General features: G+C 38.6%; 1 protein-coding gene across 1 annotated transcript in view; it reads left to right on the top strand.

Moving 5' to 3' along the window:
- The window catches only part of CXADR (CXADR Ig-like cell adhesion molecule), a 76,979-nt gene that overhangs the window by 58,635 nt on the left and 1,437 nt on the right, over window positions 1-16,907 (top strand). The window lies entirely within an intron of this gene.

The raw sequence follows: 16,907 nt of genomic DNA, 5'->3' as shown, positions 1-16,907 counted from the left end.
GTCTCGGCCTCCCAAAGTGCTGGGATTACAGGCTTGAGCCACCGCGCCCGGCCTTAACATATGGTCAGTTTTTTAATTTACCCTTCTAGGAATGTTCTATACATATTCAAGCACTCGTGTATATGTGTTTGTGAGTTTATCCTGAATATTTATTTTAAAAAGTTAAAGAATGGACTGGTCGTGATGGGTGAGTGGATATTAGGATTTTGGTTGGAGCAACTGTGTGGGAAATTATGATACGAAACTAGGAAAGACAGAAGGATTAGCAAATTTGAAAGTAGAATCCTGTTTTAGCCATGCAACATATAAAATGTCCATTACAATCCAGGCATGGGGGCAGGTGAATTTCCAGCTTGGTAATGATAGGAGGCAGGTGAATTACCAGCTTGGACCTAAGTAGAAAATTCAGAAATGGAGAGAAAATTTGGCAGTTTTAAGCCTTAAGGCAGATTTTTGACAGAAATAGATGAAGTCATCACGGTAGAGAATGCAAAGAGAAGTAAAGGCAGTGGTCGGAGCGCTAATTCTTTGAATGTTCTGAAGTGAAGCTAAGGAAATCAGTTTTGAACATGTTGAGTTTGAGAAGTTTATTAGATATGCAAATGGAGATGATGAATAGATATCTAGATGTATCTGGAGTAGGAGAGAGGGCTGGAGATAGAAAAATGTTGATTACCAAGAACGTGTGTGATATACACAAGTGCCCAAACTATGCCACTTCACTCAAACAGGAAGTAGGAAATGAAAAAATATGGAATATATATATTATACATACACACACACATACATACATACATAAGGGTTGATATTTAGGGGTGCAATGCTGTCAGCCAGTGAGAAAGATAATATTCCTGGCAACCTTGAATAAAGTGTCTCATTCTATCTGCCACTGTTCCTGTTGGGAAGGCTTTTCTGTTTTTTGTTTTGTTTTTGTTTTTGAGGTAGAGTCTTGCTCTGTTGCCCAGGTTGGAGTGCAGTTGTACAATTATAGCTCAGTGCAGCCTCGATCTTCCTTGTTCAGCAATACTTCTGCCTCAGCCTCCCAAGTAGCTGGGATAGCAGCCATGCCAACATGCCTGGCTAATTTTTTTGATTTGTAGTAGAGAGAGGTCTTGCTGTGTTGCCAGGCTGGTTTTGAACTCCTGAACTCAAGTGATACCCTTGCCTCGTCCTCCTAAGTCATGGGATTACAGGTGTGAGCCACCATGCCTGTCCTCAATTGTAAAATTTCTAAAGTTAAAAAAAAAAAGTGATTTTAGGCCGGGCGCAGTGGCTCACGCCTGTAATCCCAGCACTTTGGGAGGCCAAGGCTGGTGGATCACCTGAGGCCAGGAGTTCAAGACCAGCCTGACCAACATGGTGAAACCCTGTCTCTACTAAAAATACAAAAATTAGCCAGGCGTGGTGGTGGACGCCTGTAGTCCCAGCTACTTGGGAGGCCAAGGCAGGAGAATTGCTTGAACCCAGGAGGCAGAGCTTGCAGAGAGTCGAGATCGTGCCACTGCACTCTAGCTTGGGCAACTGAGCAAGACTCCATCTCAAAAAAAAAAAAAGTTTTTAAGGGCTTTGGAAAGGAGGAAAAAGAAATATGCCCAACAGGGTTCCATTGACTGAACAAATTTAATTTGGTATAAATGCAGTAAGTGCTTACTAGGCTGTTGGCAAGGAGATGGGGAATCCTCCAAAAATACTTTGGACAGGATAACACCATAAAAGGAGCTTGGGAGATAGCCAGCTCTGGTTCCATCTCTGGCTTCACTACTTACTAGCTGGATGACCTTAGACAAACCACTTAACCTCTCTATACTCCTTTACCTCACAAATAAAATGGGATAATAGTATCTACCTTGTAGTATTTATCCCAATTTTTATGGGATTGCTGTTTGCATATGTCAAGTATACAGGCTGGCACCTGGTCAGTGCTCAGTTAAGTGTTAGCTTTTAGCATCATTATTATTCTTGAATTGTACTAGTAATATTTGCCTCATTATCTCACTCATATAAGGTGACTATATCCCACTTTTCCTGGGGTAGGTTTATGTCTTTTACCTCGGTGTAATTGATAACAGCAATAAATCATTTGCTCTCAAAAGTATGTTGGATTGGGCAGTAAGATTTATGGTTACCCTGCCTTTGGGATTTTTACAGTAACTCGGAAGTAGTAGTCCCTTGGTGTTACGTACTAACCATGAGAAAAATAAATGTCTCTACTCACACCTTCTCTGTCACTGTTCAATCAAAAGCAGAACCAGCAGGTCCAAAGATAGCGAGTTATCTCCATTCAGTGTTCACAATTACAGGCCAAGCGCTTTGTTCCACTCTTTCGCCCCTTCTCACTTCTGCACTTGACTAGTCTTTATTTATTTAAAGGCTATTTATTAAATAGTCTTTACATTTATTTATTTAAAAAGCACCATATTTATGGTTAAATATGTTACATTTCCATGCTGTTTAGACTATCTGCAAAACTCTAGGATATACACCAGTACTGCCGTAATGTGTGACATCATTTACTGTGTTATATCAAAATACCTGCCAGTAATGAGAACTATTGAAATAATTTCTCTATAAGCCAGCGTGTGTCTAATTCATTGATTATCCAAATTCAAATTTGATTTTCATCTGACTTGATTGTGAAATATTTAAAAAATTGTTTTCCAGCCTGGCGCAGTAGCTCACACCTGTAATCCCAGCATTTTGGGAGGCCAAGGAGGGTGGATTGCTTGAGCCTAGGCGTTCAAAACCAGCCTAGGCAACATTAGCGAAACCCCATCTCTACAGAAAATACAAAAATTAGCTGGATGTGGTGGCACATGCCTGTAGTCCCAGCTATTCGCCAGGGCTACAGAGTGAGATCCTGTCTCAAAAAAACAAAAAAAAAATTTATTTTTCCTTGTTAGGATAACACTGTGACCAAATAGTAAATGAATTTTAAAATGTTTTACCTGGCATCATCACCAAAACCTGTCTGTCCTATTTCACCTTCTGGCATATTTAAATATATATATTTTATTTTTAAAGTGCATGTTCTCTAATTTTTTTCTACTTAATCTTATTGTATCATAAACATCTTATCTGTTGTTGGAAGCATTTCATATATATCCATTTCAGTGAAGCATGATGTTTGATTAAGCTGATGTTCCATAACTCATCATTTTCTTACTTTTGGACCTAGAGATTGCTTTTAATTTTATGTCATATGTAATGTTGCATTCCTAGAGTCTTTTCCATTCTTTTGAGCATTCGGAGCACAGGTATTAAGACAATGGGTTGGCCGGGCGCGGTGGCTCAAGCCTGTAATCCCAGCACTTTGGGAGGCCGAGATGGGCGGATCACAAGGTCAGGAGATCGAGACCATCCTGGCTAACACGGTGAAACCCCGTCTCTACTAAAATACAAAAAAAAAAAACTAGCCGGGCGAGATGGCGGGCGCCTGTAGTCCCAGCTACTCGGGAGGCTGAGGCAGGAGAATGGCGTGAACCCGGGAGACGGGGCTTGCAGTGAGCTGAGATCCGGCCACTGCACTCCAGCCTGGGCGACAGAGCGAGACTCCGTCTCAAAAAAATAAAAAAAATAAAAAAAGACAATGGGTTGTTGGGAAAAATGAAATGAAATTTAAGGGAAACCACCTTTTCTCACACGTCAGACCATTCTCTAAGCTTTTTTTTTTTTTTTTTTAATTGATGCATTGATCTCTAGAACACAATTTAAGAAACCTTGGTAAAGAAAAAAAGTGAACTTCTGGCTCTTTTTTTTTTTTTTTTTAATTGTGGTAAAAACATTTAACATAAGAACTTAATCATCTTGCATAATTGAAACTTTTTACCTGTTGAATAGCAATTCCCCATCTCTCCCTCTCCGTTTCTCCGGCACATCCTACCCTCTGCTTCTATTTTGTGTGACTATTTTATATACCTCATAAAATTGGTTTTATGCAATATTCGTCCTCCTGAGACTGCCTTATTTTACTTAGCAAAATGTCCTCCATGTTCATTCATGTTGGATATAGTAAGACTTTTCTTGTTTTTTTTAAGGCTAATATTCATTGTATTTAGATACCGTTTTCTTAATCACTTCATCCATCTATCAACATTTAGGTTCTTTGCACATCTTGACTATTGTGAATAATGCTGCAGTGAACATAGGAGTGCAAACATCTCTTCAATAACTTGATTTCAGTTCTTCTGAAAATACCAAAAGATTGGTAGGATTGCTGGATCATAGGGTAGTTCTATTTTTAATTTTTTGAGGAACCTCCATACTGTTTTCTATCATGGGTGTAGCAATTTACATTACCACCAGCCAGGTACAAGAGTTCCAATTTCTCCACATTTCAACCAACACTTACCTTTGGGTTTGCTTTTATTTGTCTGTTTGTTTCATAGCTAAACTAACAGGTGTGAGGTGAAAAGTTCTGGCCTTTCCAAGCAAAAGGCATAGAGTGAAATCACCAGGTAAGAGTGTGTAGAGTGAGAAGAAGCCCAAGTCGGTGCCCTGGGGCACTCAGGAACTAAGAAAAACCTACTATGAAAATGAAATCATACATGATGATGGACCAGTTCTGCTAGGATGGCTGGGTCAACACTTAGTACAGTGGATTAAAGCATGAATGAAATCTAAGGAAGCAGGGTTGGGCTCAGTGGCTCACACCTGTAATCCTAGCACTTTGGGAGGCCAAGGCAGGCAGAGCCCAGGAGTTCAAGACCAGTCTGGCCAACATGGCGAAACCCCGTCTCTACAAAAAATACAAAAATTAGCCAGGCATGGTGGCGCACACCTGTTGTCCCAGCTACTCAGGATACTGAGGTGGGAGGGTTGCTTGAACCCCAAGGGTTGAGGCTGCAGTAAGCCATGATGGCGCCACTGCACTCCGGCCTGGGAAGACCTTGTCTTCAAAAAAAATTAAGAAATCTAAGGAAGCAGTACATTTTGGATGTACCTGTCTCAAATGAAATCCTATGTAAGGTTCATATCGTATCAGATGAAATGGTTATTGTTTATCTTCTCTTTGCCTCCCCACATCCCCCCTTCACCAGATCCCCCACTAGTTCCTGAGACATCTGATTCATAAGACCCAATATAAAAACTAGTAGACTATTCTTTCAAGATCCTTGGTGGTGAAGGGAAGGAAAAAGCAGGAGGGCACAGTAACTAGAGCAGGGCAAAGGTTAGTTTAAGATAGGAGAGATGCAAGCATAATTAATGCAGGCTGTGGAAAGAGAGCCTGGAAAGAACAAGGGGCCAAGATGAAATGAACTTCAGTGGAGGGATTAACTTGAAGAGGGGAAGGAAAACATTTTCTTCAGAGATGGATGCCAGATAGTGAGAGAGTTGGATGCAGATTTAATACATTTGTGACTGTTTTGATAGGATGTTATTAGATGGTCTCACTTTTCACTTTTCTTTTTTTTCTTTTTTTTGAGATGGAGTCTCACTGTGTCGCCTAGGTTGGAGTGCAGTGGCGCAATCTCAGCTCACTGTAACCTCCGCCTCCCAGGTTCAAGCGATTCTTCTGCCTCAGCCTCCCAAGTAGCTGGGACTACAGGCACCTGCCACCACACCCAGCTAATTTTTTGTATTTTTAGTAGAGACATGGTTTCACTGTGTTAGCCAGGATGGTCTCGATCTCCTGACCTCGTGATCCACCCATCTTGGCCTCCCAAAATGTTGGGATTACAGGCGTGAGCCACCGCACCCGGCCAGTCTCACTTTTCTTTATGACGTATAGGTGAGGCCATTCCCTGGGTGGGTTGGCAGTGGTGGGGTAGGGTAAGACGACAGAAAAGAGATGAAATTTAGGAAATTTGGGATGGAGAATGGAAGAGAGAAGAGGCTTAGAATACAGAAATCAGTCCTTGATTGGTGACGGTGCTGGTGAGGTTTGAATCACAAACTTGTTACGCTGGCCATGTAGGGCCAGGAAGTATTAGCTGGCAGAGTGAGTGCTCAGTTACAGTGTGTTTGTATGAAGGCATGATTTGTTCCATTCCTGTTGCATTCTATAAAGAGAAACAACCTTTCCTATTCATTTACTGCTGCATATAGAGGATTTGGATACATCTAGCCTCAGGAAGACATGAAGAGGTGATGGACCATTTTATTTATTTATCTATATTTTTTTATAGAGACGGGATCTTGCTATGTTATCTAGGCCGGTCTCAAACTCCTGGCCTCAAGCAATCTTCAGCCTTTGCCTCCCAAAGGCATGAGCCACCAGACCTGGCCCTGGACCACGTTAGAAAGAAATACGAATCCACCTGACTATGAAAACAGCCATTTATTAAATTTATTAATTTATTAAACAACATCTGCAGTTAAGTATGTTCTCCTAGACAAGACTTGATGAAAACGCTCACTTCTAGGTTAACTTTCTTAAAACACTTATGTTCACTGTCTTGCTCAAAAGCTTTCCTAGACAACTTGAATTTAAAGATTAAAGTCTGACCAGGCGTGTTGGCTCACGCCTATAATCCCAGCACTTTGGGAGGCCGAGGCAGGCAGACCACCTAAGCCCAGGAGTTTGAGACCAGCCTGGCCAACAAGGTGAAACCTGTCTCTAGTAAAAATACAAAAATTAGCTGGGCGTGGTGGCGGGTGCCAGATACTTGGGAGGCTGAGGTAGGAGGATCATCTAAGCCTGAGGAGGTCAAGGTGGCAGTGAGTAGCTCGCACCACTGAACTCTGGCCTGGGTGACAGAGTGAGACCTTGTCTCAAAACCAAAAATACGGGCCAGGCGCGGTGGCTCAAGCCTGTAATCCTAGCACTTTGGGAGGCCGAGACGGGCGGATCACGAGGTCAGGAGATCGAGACCATCCTGGCTAACACCGTGAAACCCCGTCTCTACTAAAAAATACAAAAGATTTGCCGGGCGAGGTGGCGGGCGCTTGTAGTCCCAGCTACTCGGGAGGCTGAGGCAGGAGAATGGTGTAAACCGGTCAGGCGGAGCTTGCAGTGAGCTGAGATCCGGCCACTGTGCTCCAGCCTGGGCGATAGAGCGGGACTCCGTCTCAACAACAACAACAACAAAAAAAACCCAAAAACACATAAATAAGGATTAAAGTCTAAACCATAGGTTTAGTAGCTTTAGACTTTTACATCTGACCCTCCACTATTATACTTACTCTATCCTTATACTGGCATGTACACGTATTTTGTTTTAAATAAAGTTTTATACAATGTTTGTTTTTTGAGACAGAGTCTTGCTCTGTCACCCAGGCTGGAGTGCAGAGGTGTGATCATGGCTCACTGCAGCCTTAACCTCCAGGGCTCAAGCAATCCTCCTACCTCATCCTCCCACGTAACTGTAATTTTGGGCATGCACCAGTACACCTGGCCAATTCTTTTGTAGTGAGGAGGTCTCACTATGTTGTCCAGGCTGGTCTCAAACTCTTGGGCTCAAGTGATCCTCTTGCCTTAGCCTCCCAAAGAGCTGGGATCACAGGCATGAACCACCTTACTAGGCCACAAACTTGTTTTTGATTTAACAGTTGCTCTCAGGTCATTCTGTATTTCCCTTTGTATCTACTATCTTCGGTACAAAGCCAGCTTTTTTTCTCCCAAAACTGTATAGTATTACATCAAAGTGATACACTATAATGTATGTAATCAGTTGCCAATTGATGGTCATTTAAATTAATCCCATCCTTTTGGTATAACGAGTGAAATTACAATCAATATATATGTATATATATTATTTTGTGTATGTATAAAGATATCTTGAAACTAAATTTCTAAAAGAGGAGCAACTGAGTAAAGAGTATTTTGATAGCTATTATTAAAACAGCATCCTAAGTGTTGTGGCAGCTTTTGCTTTCAATCTATGAGAGTGTTTATCCCCTGAAAATCTTCACCACACTCTTATCCAACTTCTTGATCTTTCCTGACCTCAGGAGAAAAATATCACATTTGTAGGACCAGACACAGTGGCTCACACTGGTAATCTCAGCACTTTGGGAGGCTGAGGTGGGAGGATCACTTGAGGCCAGGAGTTCAAGACCAGCCAGGGCAACATAATTGAGACTGACATCTCTACAAAAAATAAAAAATTAGCTGGATGTGGTGGCATGTGCCTGTAGTCCCAGCTGCTCAGGAGGCTGAGGTGGGAGGATCACTTGAGCCCAGGAGATGGAGGCTGCAGTGAGCTCTGACACCACTGCACTCCAGCCTGGGTGACAAGGCTAGCTAGACTCTGTCTCAAAAATAAATAAATAAACAAATATATATATATTTGAGAATTCCATTGATATCCTTTGCCATTTTTCCTTTGGTACTAGTATTCTGCTAATTTGGAGGAGTTTTTTTTTTTTTTTTTTTTTTTTGACGGCGCTTCACTCTTTGTTGCCCAGGCTAGAATGCAGTGGCCCAATCTCGGCTCACTGCAACCTCTGCCCTGCCAGGTTCAAGTGATTCTCCTGTCTCAGCCTCCCGAGTGGCTGGGATTACAGGCACCTGCCACCATTTCCTAAGGCCACATAGCTAGGAATGGAATCTAGGTCTCCTGATTCCTGGTCTAGCCAAACATGCCCAGCCAATTTTTGTATTTTTAGTAGAGACAAGGTTTCACCATGTAGGCCGGGCTGGTCTTGAACTCCTGACCTCAGGTGATCCACCCGTCTCGGCCTCCCGAAATGCTGGGATTACGGGCATGAGCCACCACATCCCGCTGGAGGAGCTTTTAAATATTAATAAAATTAGTTCTTTGTGATTTGACCCACAGCTTTTCCCCTCAAGTTATCTTTGACTGTTTATATTTGCCCTTTTATGACTATGTAATCTTAATCCTTTCTAAGTCCCACAGAGAAGCCATTTCCAAACCATTCTGGTTCAACCTGACTCCTCTCTCCCTCCTTGAAATTGTACCCTCATTGGGAGCTCAGGGTTACCTGTCTTCATGTGTTTATCTCCTATCTCTAAGCAGATGTCAGACTTCTGAAAGGCAGACACATCTTTACATCTAACTGTTCAACACATAAACTCTCAGTAATCTTTGTTGATGACAATAATTGTAGCAGCTCTGGCTATGTTCATATCAAGCCATTGCCACATGTATCCTCATAACAGTGTGTCTCCTTGATTTGTCTTTGGTTTCGTCATGTTGCCGGAATTTTTGCCAAGAGCAGTTTTAGGGATTCAGCGCAAACTAATGAAGAAAATGAGTTGTCTTGCATTTGAAAAGATGTGTCTAGGTTACATCTTACGTCAGCTGTCACACACTATCCCAAGTTCAATGTTGGCTGCTGGCACTGTGCTCTTTTAATGTTGCTAAGTAAGACATTTTTCTTCTCACACAGTCCCAGAACTGTCAACAATGAGAGAATTTTGGGGGAACAGGAGAATGACCTTGCTATTCTGGGAGGAGAGAACATGATAGAAAAAATACCAGTGACTGCAATTTACAACCTGTTGGAAAATCACAGTCCTCTAACATTCACCAGTCTTTTAATCTGACAAGGAGGGGACATTTTATGTGCTCACAGAAACAAGAGAACACAAAGTAAAATTAAACAATTACATGAGAGGAAACATATCTCTGCCTTGTCAACTAAAATATACTCTCTGCTATGTTCGGGACGCGGTAAAGATGCGCTGTATAGTAGACCAGGAGAGCTTTATGAACGTATGTATATGTAGATTCAGTTTAAACTTCTTGTAATGTTACGGGCAAAAGATTTGTGGTACTGTTAAGTGAAGAAACTTACATAGCAGTTCTGCAAAAAAAAAAGAAAGAAAGAAAGAAAGAAATGTCCGTAGGCTATTTTAAATGTTAAAATAAAAACTTTTAAATGTCTATGGGAGTCATAGGAAAGATACACCACATTTTAAGAGATTAACTTGGGGTAGTTGTTTTTCAGATTTTCTCCCACATACATGTATAACTTTTGTACATCATCCGTTTTAGTACCAGAGCAATACTTGAAATACACTACCATCTCATCCAAAATAGCCATCAGATGATTTGACCATGACACACACACTCAAAAATCCACTCTGCTCCCCCTCGTATCAGTGAACAGACATATTTTAATGATTAAATACCCAAATGTTAACTAAGAAATACATGTATAATCCTCTCTTTGAGTTCGCTCAAAGGCTGAGGAAGAAGAGAGAAATATCTTAAAGAGATTTTTAAAATTCAGCACTATCCTAATGATCACATGGGATTCCTTTTTGGACCCTTTCTTTGAGGACAGTTCACCAGAAAGACCTCATGATTTGGTCCCATCTCTGTTAAAATTATCTTATAATGGATCTACAGGGCTGCTCACGGGTGTAGTACCTCACGCAGAATGGATCTTACCTTCCTTCCTTCCTTTTGTTGCTGTGTTAGAAAGGGATCCATTATAGCCATAAGTTAGTGCTTTCGAGGCTTGCTTACGTAGGATATGCTTATTCGTGGGTTTGTTTTTGTTTGTTTGTTTTTGTATGTGTATGCAATCAACTCAGGTGGGAACGATTTGTGCTTACTCATGATTAAAGATAAATGGAAGGATTCTGTTAGAAGAAGTAAATGTAATGGTTAAGAGTTTGGACTCTGGAGTTAGAGGTTATCCTGGCTCAGCCACTGAAAAATGAGGAACAAACTGTATAGACCTCAAGAACATACATGAGGTAGTCCATGTAAAGCACCTAGCCCAGCATTTGGCTGGTATGAAGCCATCAGTAAGTGATGATTTTTAATTAAAGACGTAGCTTTGGCTTTTTATTTTGTTTATTTTGGTCTGTAACAGCGAGGTGAAGATCATCTTCCAAGGAAACAGTATTGTAGCCCAGGGTGGTTAATATACACATCATTGTGCCATCCTGCATTCACAACTTTGGTTATTCTGTCTTGCAAACTTTCAAATGGTTCCTAATGTATTTATACATCTTACTATTATTAAGGTCTTGCGAATCTGGAAGTTTTAAAAAGTCCTGCCCCTAGGCTGGGCATGATGGCTCACGCCTGTAATCCCAGCACTTTGGGAGGCCGAGGCAGGTGGGTCACGAGGTCAGGAGTTTAAGACCAGCCTGGCCAACATAGTGAAACCCCTACTCTACTAAAAATACAAAAAATTAGCTGGGCGTGATGGCGGGCGCCTGTAGTCCCAGCTACTCTGGAGGCTGAGGCAGGAGAATCGCTTAAACCCAGGAGGCGGAGGTTGCGGTGAGCCGAGATTGCACCACTGCACTCCAGCCTGGGAGACAGAGAGAGACTCCGTCTCAAAAAACAAACACACACAAACTCAAATAGCAGAACTGACTTTATATTTTCATGTTATAGTCACCTTAGACAAAGTTCAAAAATTTTAAGTACATTTTCATTTTCAATCAGTATATTTCATCACTTCTTTAGAAGTGGTTGATGATCTATAAGATGCAAAAACAATGTTTGTTTTTTCCATAGAGTTTAGTAAAACAAAATCACACTGACTGTTTTTCCATTTAATTGTATGGCTTTACTTACTAAATTGACTCTGCAAAATGTATTGTCTCTATTTTTTATGTGTGAATTCATAAAGTTGGCAGTTCTGAGATTAACTTGTCTATTTCTGAACTTTAAATGAATACTCCTGACCAACATCAGACATTGGTATGCATTGAGATATATGATTGAAAAGATATTTCTGAAAGAGATTTGTAGCTTAAAATCTAGTAACAAAGATTTGTTAAATCAATTATGGCACATACCTATGAGTTCAGTGAAACTATAAAAAATCATGTTTTAGGGGAAAAAATGGTGTAAGAAAACATTTCATGTTTTCGAATTGTGTGACCATAAAATGAATATATTTCATATCATAATACAACAGAAGAGGAGTATATAAAGTAAAAGCTCCCCCATCCATTAAAATATTAATAGTGGTTATCGATTCTGATGATCTGTCTTCGTGCTTCTGGGTATTTAATTATTATTATTTTTTAGACAGAGTCTTGCTCTGTCACCACGCTGGAGTGCAGTGGCGCGATCTCAGCTCACTGCAACCTCCGCCTCCCAGGTTCAAGCGATTCTCCTGACTCAGCCTCCAGAGTAGCTGGGATTACAGGAGCGTGCCACTACGCCCAGCTAATTTTTTTTGTATTTTTAGTACAGACGGGGTTTCACTGTGTTGGCCAGGATAGTCTCAATCTTTTGAGCTCGTGATCCACCCGCCTTGGCCTCCCAAAGTGCTGGGATTACAGGCATGAGCCACCGCGCCCGTCTTTAATTCTTTTCTTAAATGAACAATACTACTTTTATTAACAGAAAAATAATTAAAGAAATCTTTGTTTTGTATAATAACTATGACATAATTCATTAAAATTCTCCATTACCAGTGACAATTTCTACATGTAGACCCACAGGAAAAGAAGTGATTTAAGCTATAACCACTAATACTTTTCATGTAGAAGCTAGATTATTATTTGCAAATAGAATCTTTAGCTTTGAAGTTGGAAAAGGAAATCTGATGCCCTCTTGTGGCCAATAATTTTTATAGGCAATTTATTCCTTTCCATCTGGTCTAAATATGGTCTCAATTTATAGTTCCCTCATCATTAGTGTGCCATTATCACATCTTTTAATGTTTTTAGCCATTTGTATTTCTTTATTGATTTGACCCCACTAAATGATTTACTTTAATTATATACAGACCCCTTTTGTATATAGTGACATTTTCTTGTACACATTTTATGAAAATTTAAAACTTTTTCCCCATTCCAAATGGCCTGTCTTCCAGTTGTGGGAACATTTCCCAAAGCTAAAGTTTGTATATCTGTATATATCCTTCCATATTTTCTCTCAATTATTTTATGTATTTTTATTTTTGGCAGAGATGGGGTCTCACTTTATTGCCTAAGTTGGTCTCAAACTTCTGGCCTCAATCAATTCTCGTACCTCGGCCTCCCAAAGTGCTCAGATTACAGGTGTGAGTCAGCCTCCTCTCAGTACTTCTATAGTTTCATAACTTATGTGATTTAATATATTTGGAATCTATTTTTATGGTTTGAAGTAGGGATTTAATTTTTAAAAGCGGGTAGCCAAATACCTATTAACTTTTGATTAGTGAATTCTTCATCTTTAATTTGAAAAGCCCCATTCACCAAACTTCTGCATATAAATGTTTCTGGTTCTGGATCTGTCATTCTGTTTCATTGGTGAATTAGTTTATTCCTATGTTATACTTCAGAGTATATATTAATAACGTAAAAGGAAAAATACTCTGTGCTCATTGTTTTATTTAAAACAACTCTTGGTAATTCTTGACATTTATTCTTCCATGTAAACTTAAACTCAGGCTTTCTAGTTACATAAAATTTTGCTGGGATTTTAAAATTATGATTTATATTGACTTTATATATTAATTTGTAGAAAAGTAAAGCTTTTATAAGATCAAGTCCATTTAAAAATCATATATTATTCTATTTATTTTTGTCTTTCACCATATTTTAATAATTTTCTTCTCTATAGGATTCACTCCTTTTGTTGTTGTTAAAGTTTATTTTCGGGTATTTAATACATTTTCTTTCTTTTTTCTTTTTTGCACCCTTCTCCTAATACTTTTTCTTAATAATGGAGTTTTCTCCCACAAAGTACTATATTTAACATTTTTCTCATGAATATTATCACATTACATATAATGGGAACACTGGAGGAAACTATGTACTATCACTACCCCATTATAAGTATTTACTATTTCAGAATATTTCCTTGTAGACACAGTATGATTACAAACATAAAACTGTAGCCACATTGCAATTGTTTAATTCAGAAATATAACAGATTGTTCACGAAACATACAATTTGATTATCACTGATGTCAGCATTTGCATCTGCTAAAAGTAAATCCAATGAAGTTGTCTTAAACTCCTTTGAGAAAGTGTTTGTCTTTTTACCCTCCAGTTACAAAGTAATAATGCTTAATGTAAAAATTTAAAGATCAAAATGTTCAAAGTACAAAAATAATATTCTCTGTATTTGTCCGTTTCCCCGCCTCTGAGAACACTACCATTAACAATTTGTTTTTTGCCCCCAGACAATACTAGCACTATTCTAGGCATACCATTTTTTTTTCATTCTACTCTTTTTTATGGCTACATGGTATTTTTCCACAGCATTTCCTTGAACAGATGTTCAGATTCTATTAAACTGTTCATCTATTGGTGGCTACTTGGGCTTTTGTTATTTTTGCCACCCAAAACTATTTTGCAGTGAACACTATTACGTAGGTAATGGTCCTCTTGTTTGAGTACTTCTGTAGATAAATTTCTAGAAGTACAATTGCTTGATCAAAGGATATATACTTCAAGGTGTAACTGCCCTCCTCTTTAAACCTCTACTAACACTGTAAGAGACTGCTTCCCCCACACCCTCACCAATATTGGGCGTTATTAATTTTGATTGCTGAAATAAATGTTTTAATTTGTATTTAATTAGTTTTCATATATTTATTGGTCATAACATTAATATTATACACAGAAATGATCCATTAAACCTCTAGTCTAGATAGAAATGTTTCTCCCATATTCCCTATAGATTTGTGTTTTATAAATTTTGTATATTTATGTGTATATACATAAAGTTTTTTAGCCATGGCATTGCTGTCTAAAGCATAATTAGTATTTCTAAGTCCTATGAAATTTAAGCACAAAGTCTCCCGTATTATGTTTGTTTCTTAACTTTTATGGAAGTCATATTTGTAGCTAGGTATTTCTTTTTTGATAGGAGAAACCAATTCGGTACCTTTATTTGTGCTGATTGTTTTACAGAATAAACATCAAACTACCCTAATTGCAGTGATGTATCTGCTACAAGTCTTAATGGTCAATTTGCTTTTGATAAGGGTTAAACATGCTTCCACTTTTGTCCTTACGTTATCCTTAAAAGTATGTGAAAGAACAAAGGAACATAGAAGATGGCCTAATGCTATTAAATTTGTAAGTGGGTGATGGTTTCTGCAATGAATAAAGTGTACATATTTTAAAGAGGAATTGCATGAGCCTTCCCTTGTGCTCATGAGTGCTTGTGTGACAGCTTCGCAGTATGATGAGTCAATGCCATGAAGTGCCATAAGCAATGCAGGGATATTGTTGTGTTTCCGTAAGAGCCTCACAATGTTATTGCTTCACCCACTGGAATAGATTCCAGAGTATATGAAGAAATTTGGCACAAAGTTTACTAATGTTGTACACTCTGTTAAACTGCCACATAATTAATAAGAAAAAAAGTTAAAGACTGTGACAGACTTGGGAATTACTACTCATTATGTGTATCTTTTCATTTAACAAGTCATTGGTACAGTTTGCTTTGTCATCTCAGTCTTCAGTTTACTGGGTTGTACCGTTTATTGCAATTTAATTTCTATTTCCAGCAAATAAAATTACTGTCAGATGATCAGCCAGCTCCCTCTTCAGATATATCTGAGTAGTTTGTAACAAGCAACTTGGCCAAAGATTTATTAGTGGTTAATCAATAGATACTTTAATGTCTTATATTCTCATTCATTTACCTTTGCATTGGTTCCTTTTAAAAAAATATCTTGGTCTGATAATGAACCTTCTTATAAGTTTCAAGATTTGGTAGATTTTATAGGTAACAAAATGAATATGGTGGCAAGGCACCATGTCATGGGCCTTAAAAAAAGCCCAGCTGGGTTTTAAGTCAGAGCTGAGCTTCATTACTTAGTTTTCTGTGATCTTGGGCATTTTTAACTTCTCTGGAATCCTTTTCTAAACTGGGATGATAATGGTACCTACCCCCTGAGGCTGTGATAATTAAATAAGTTGTTGCCATGTAAGAAAAATTTTAAAAAATTATTTACTATTATCTGTAAAATGGACAGAATGGCTACTTACACAATAAACTGTACATGGTAGGTGTTTGTATTTTTCCCTCTTCCTAATCATAAAATAAGAAATTAACACATACCTCTGTTAGCTGAGAAGTCAACATAAATGTCTTAGCTTGGAACCATAAAAGTTTACTAAAAAGTTAAATACTTTGAGATAAATATTATACTAATAAACCAGAAATAAGCACTTCTTTTAGTATTAATGTGATAGAACTTACCAAAAAAACTTTTTTTCAAATATCCAAGTTTAACGTATAAAAATTAGAGCTTTGCAGTTATGCCTACAAATATAAAATAAAATGGAGAATTTAAACAAATTATAGTGTTCAGTGACAAACCACTCCTGCTTGAAATAGCCCAATAAGGCTTTCAAGCTGAAATTATGTAGCCATGTTTTAAGAGCCATCCTTGGAATTGTCTAAGGGAGACAAACTTAAAGAGACAAAGTGCCTAGTCTTAATTACTACTAAAAAAGGGTTTGGCAAACCTTTGTACCCCATGTTTGCTAGAATTTAAGACCCAGTTCCTGAGTGACAGTTTTATTTCATTAGGAATAGGTTGGAAAAGCCTATTTATCAGAGCTTTCTTTTGCTCTAAATAAGTTTCAGAACAAGGTGGAGGATAGGTAGTCGAAACATTGGCAGAATCTTCTACAAGTAATACATCTACCTGTATGCAGTCGAATTCAAAACTAGTGATTTCCCCAAGAGGCCCTGTCATTTAATCGTCAGAACTAATGAAGATTTTGTAGTAACGTGGAATGTTCTGGCTACTAGGTACGTGCCAAAAATAACACTTCCTTCTTGACACTATTATGCTTGTGATTTTCCCAAGCAGCCTATATAGTCATCCCTCAGTATCCTTGGAGGATTGGTTCCAGGACCCTCCTGGATACCAAAATCCTGATGCTCAAGTGCCTTATATAAAATGGCTTCAGAATTGCATATAACCTATGCATATCCTTTAAAAAAATAATAATCTAATTATAATACCTAATGCAATGTAGTTATAATATATTTTAAAATTTGTATTTTTAAATTTTTATTTTGAAAATTTTCCATACATGGTTACTCAGATGAAAAACCTACAGATGCGGACTA

The sequence above is a fragment of the Piliocolobus tephrosceles genome, chromosome 19 (genome assembly GCF_002776525.5).
Source record: "Piliocolobus tephrosceles isolate RC106 chromosome 19, ASM277652v3, whole genome shotgun sequence".
NCBI lineage: Eukaryota > Metazoa > Chordata > Mammalia > Primates > Cercopithecidae > Piliocolobus > Piliocolobus tephrosceles.
This window is presented reverse-complemented; position numbering and strand designations above follow the sequence as displayed.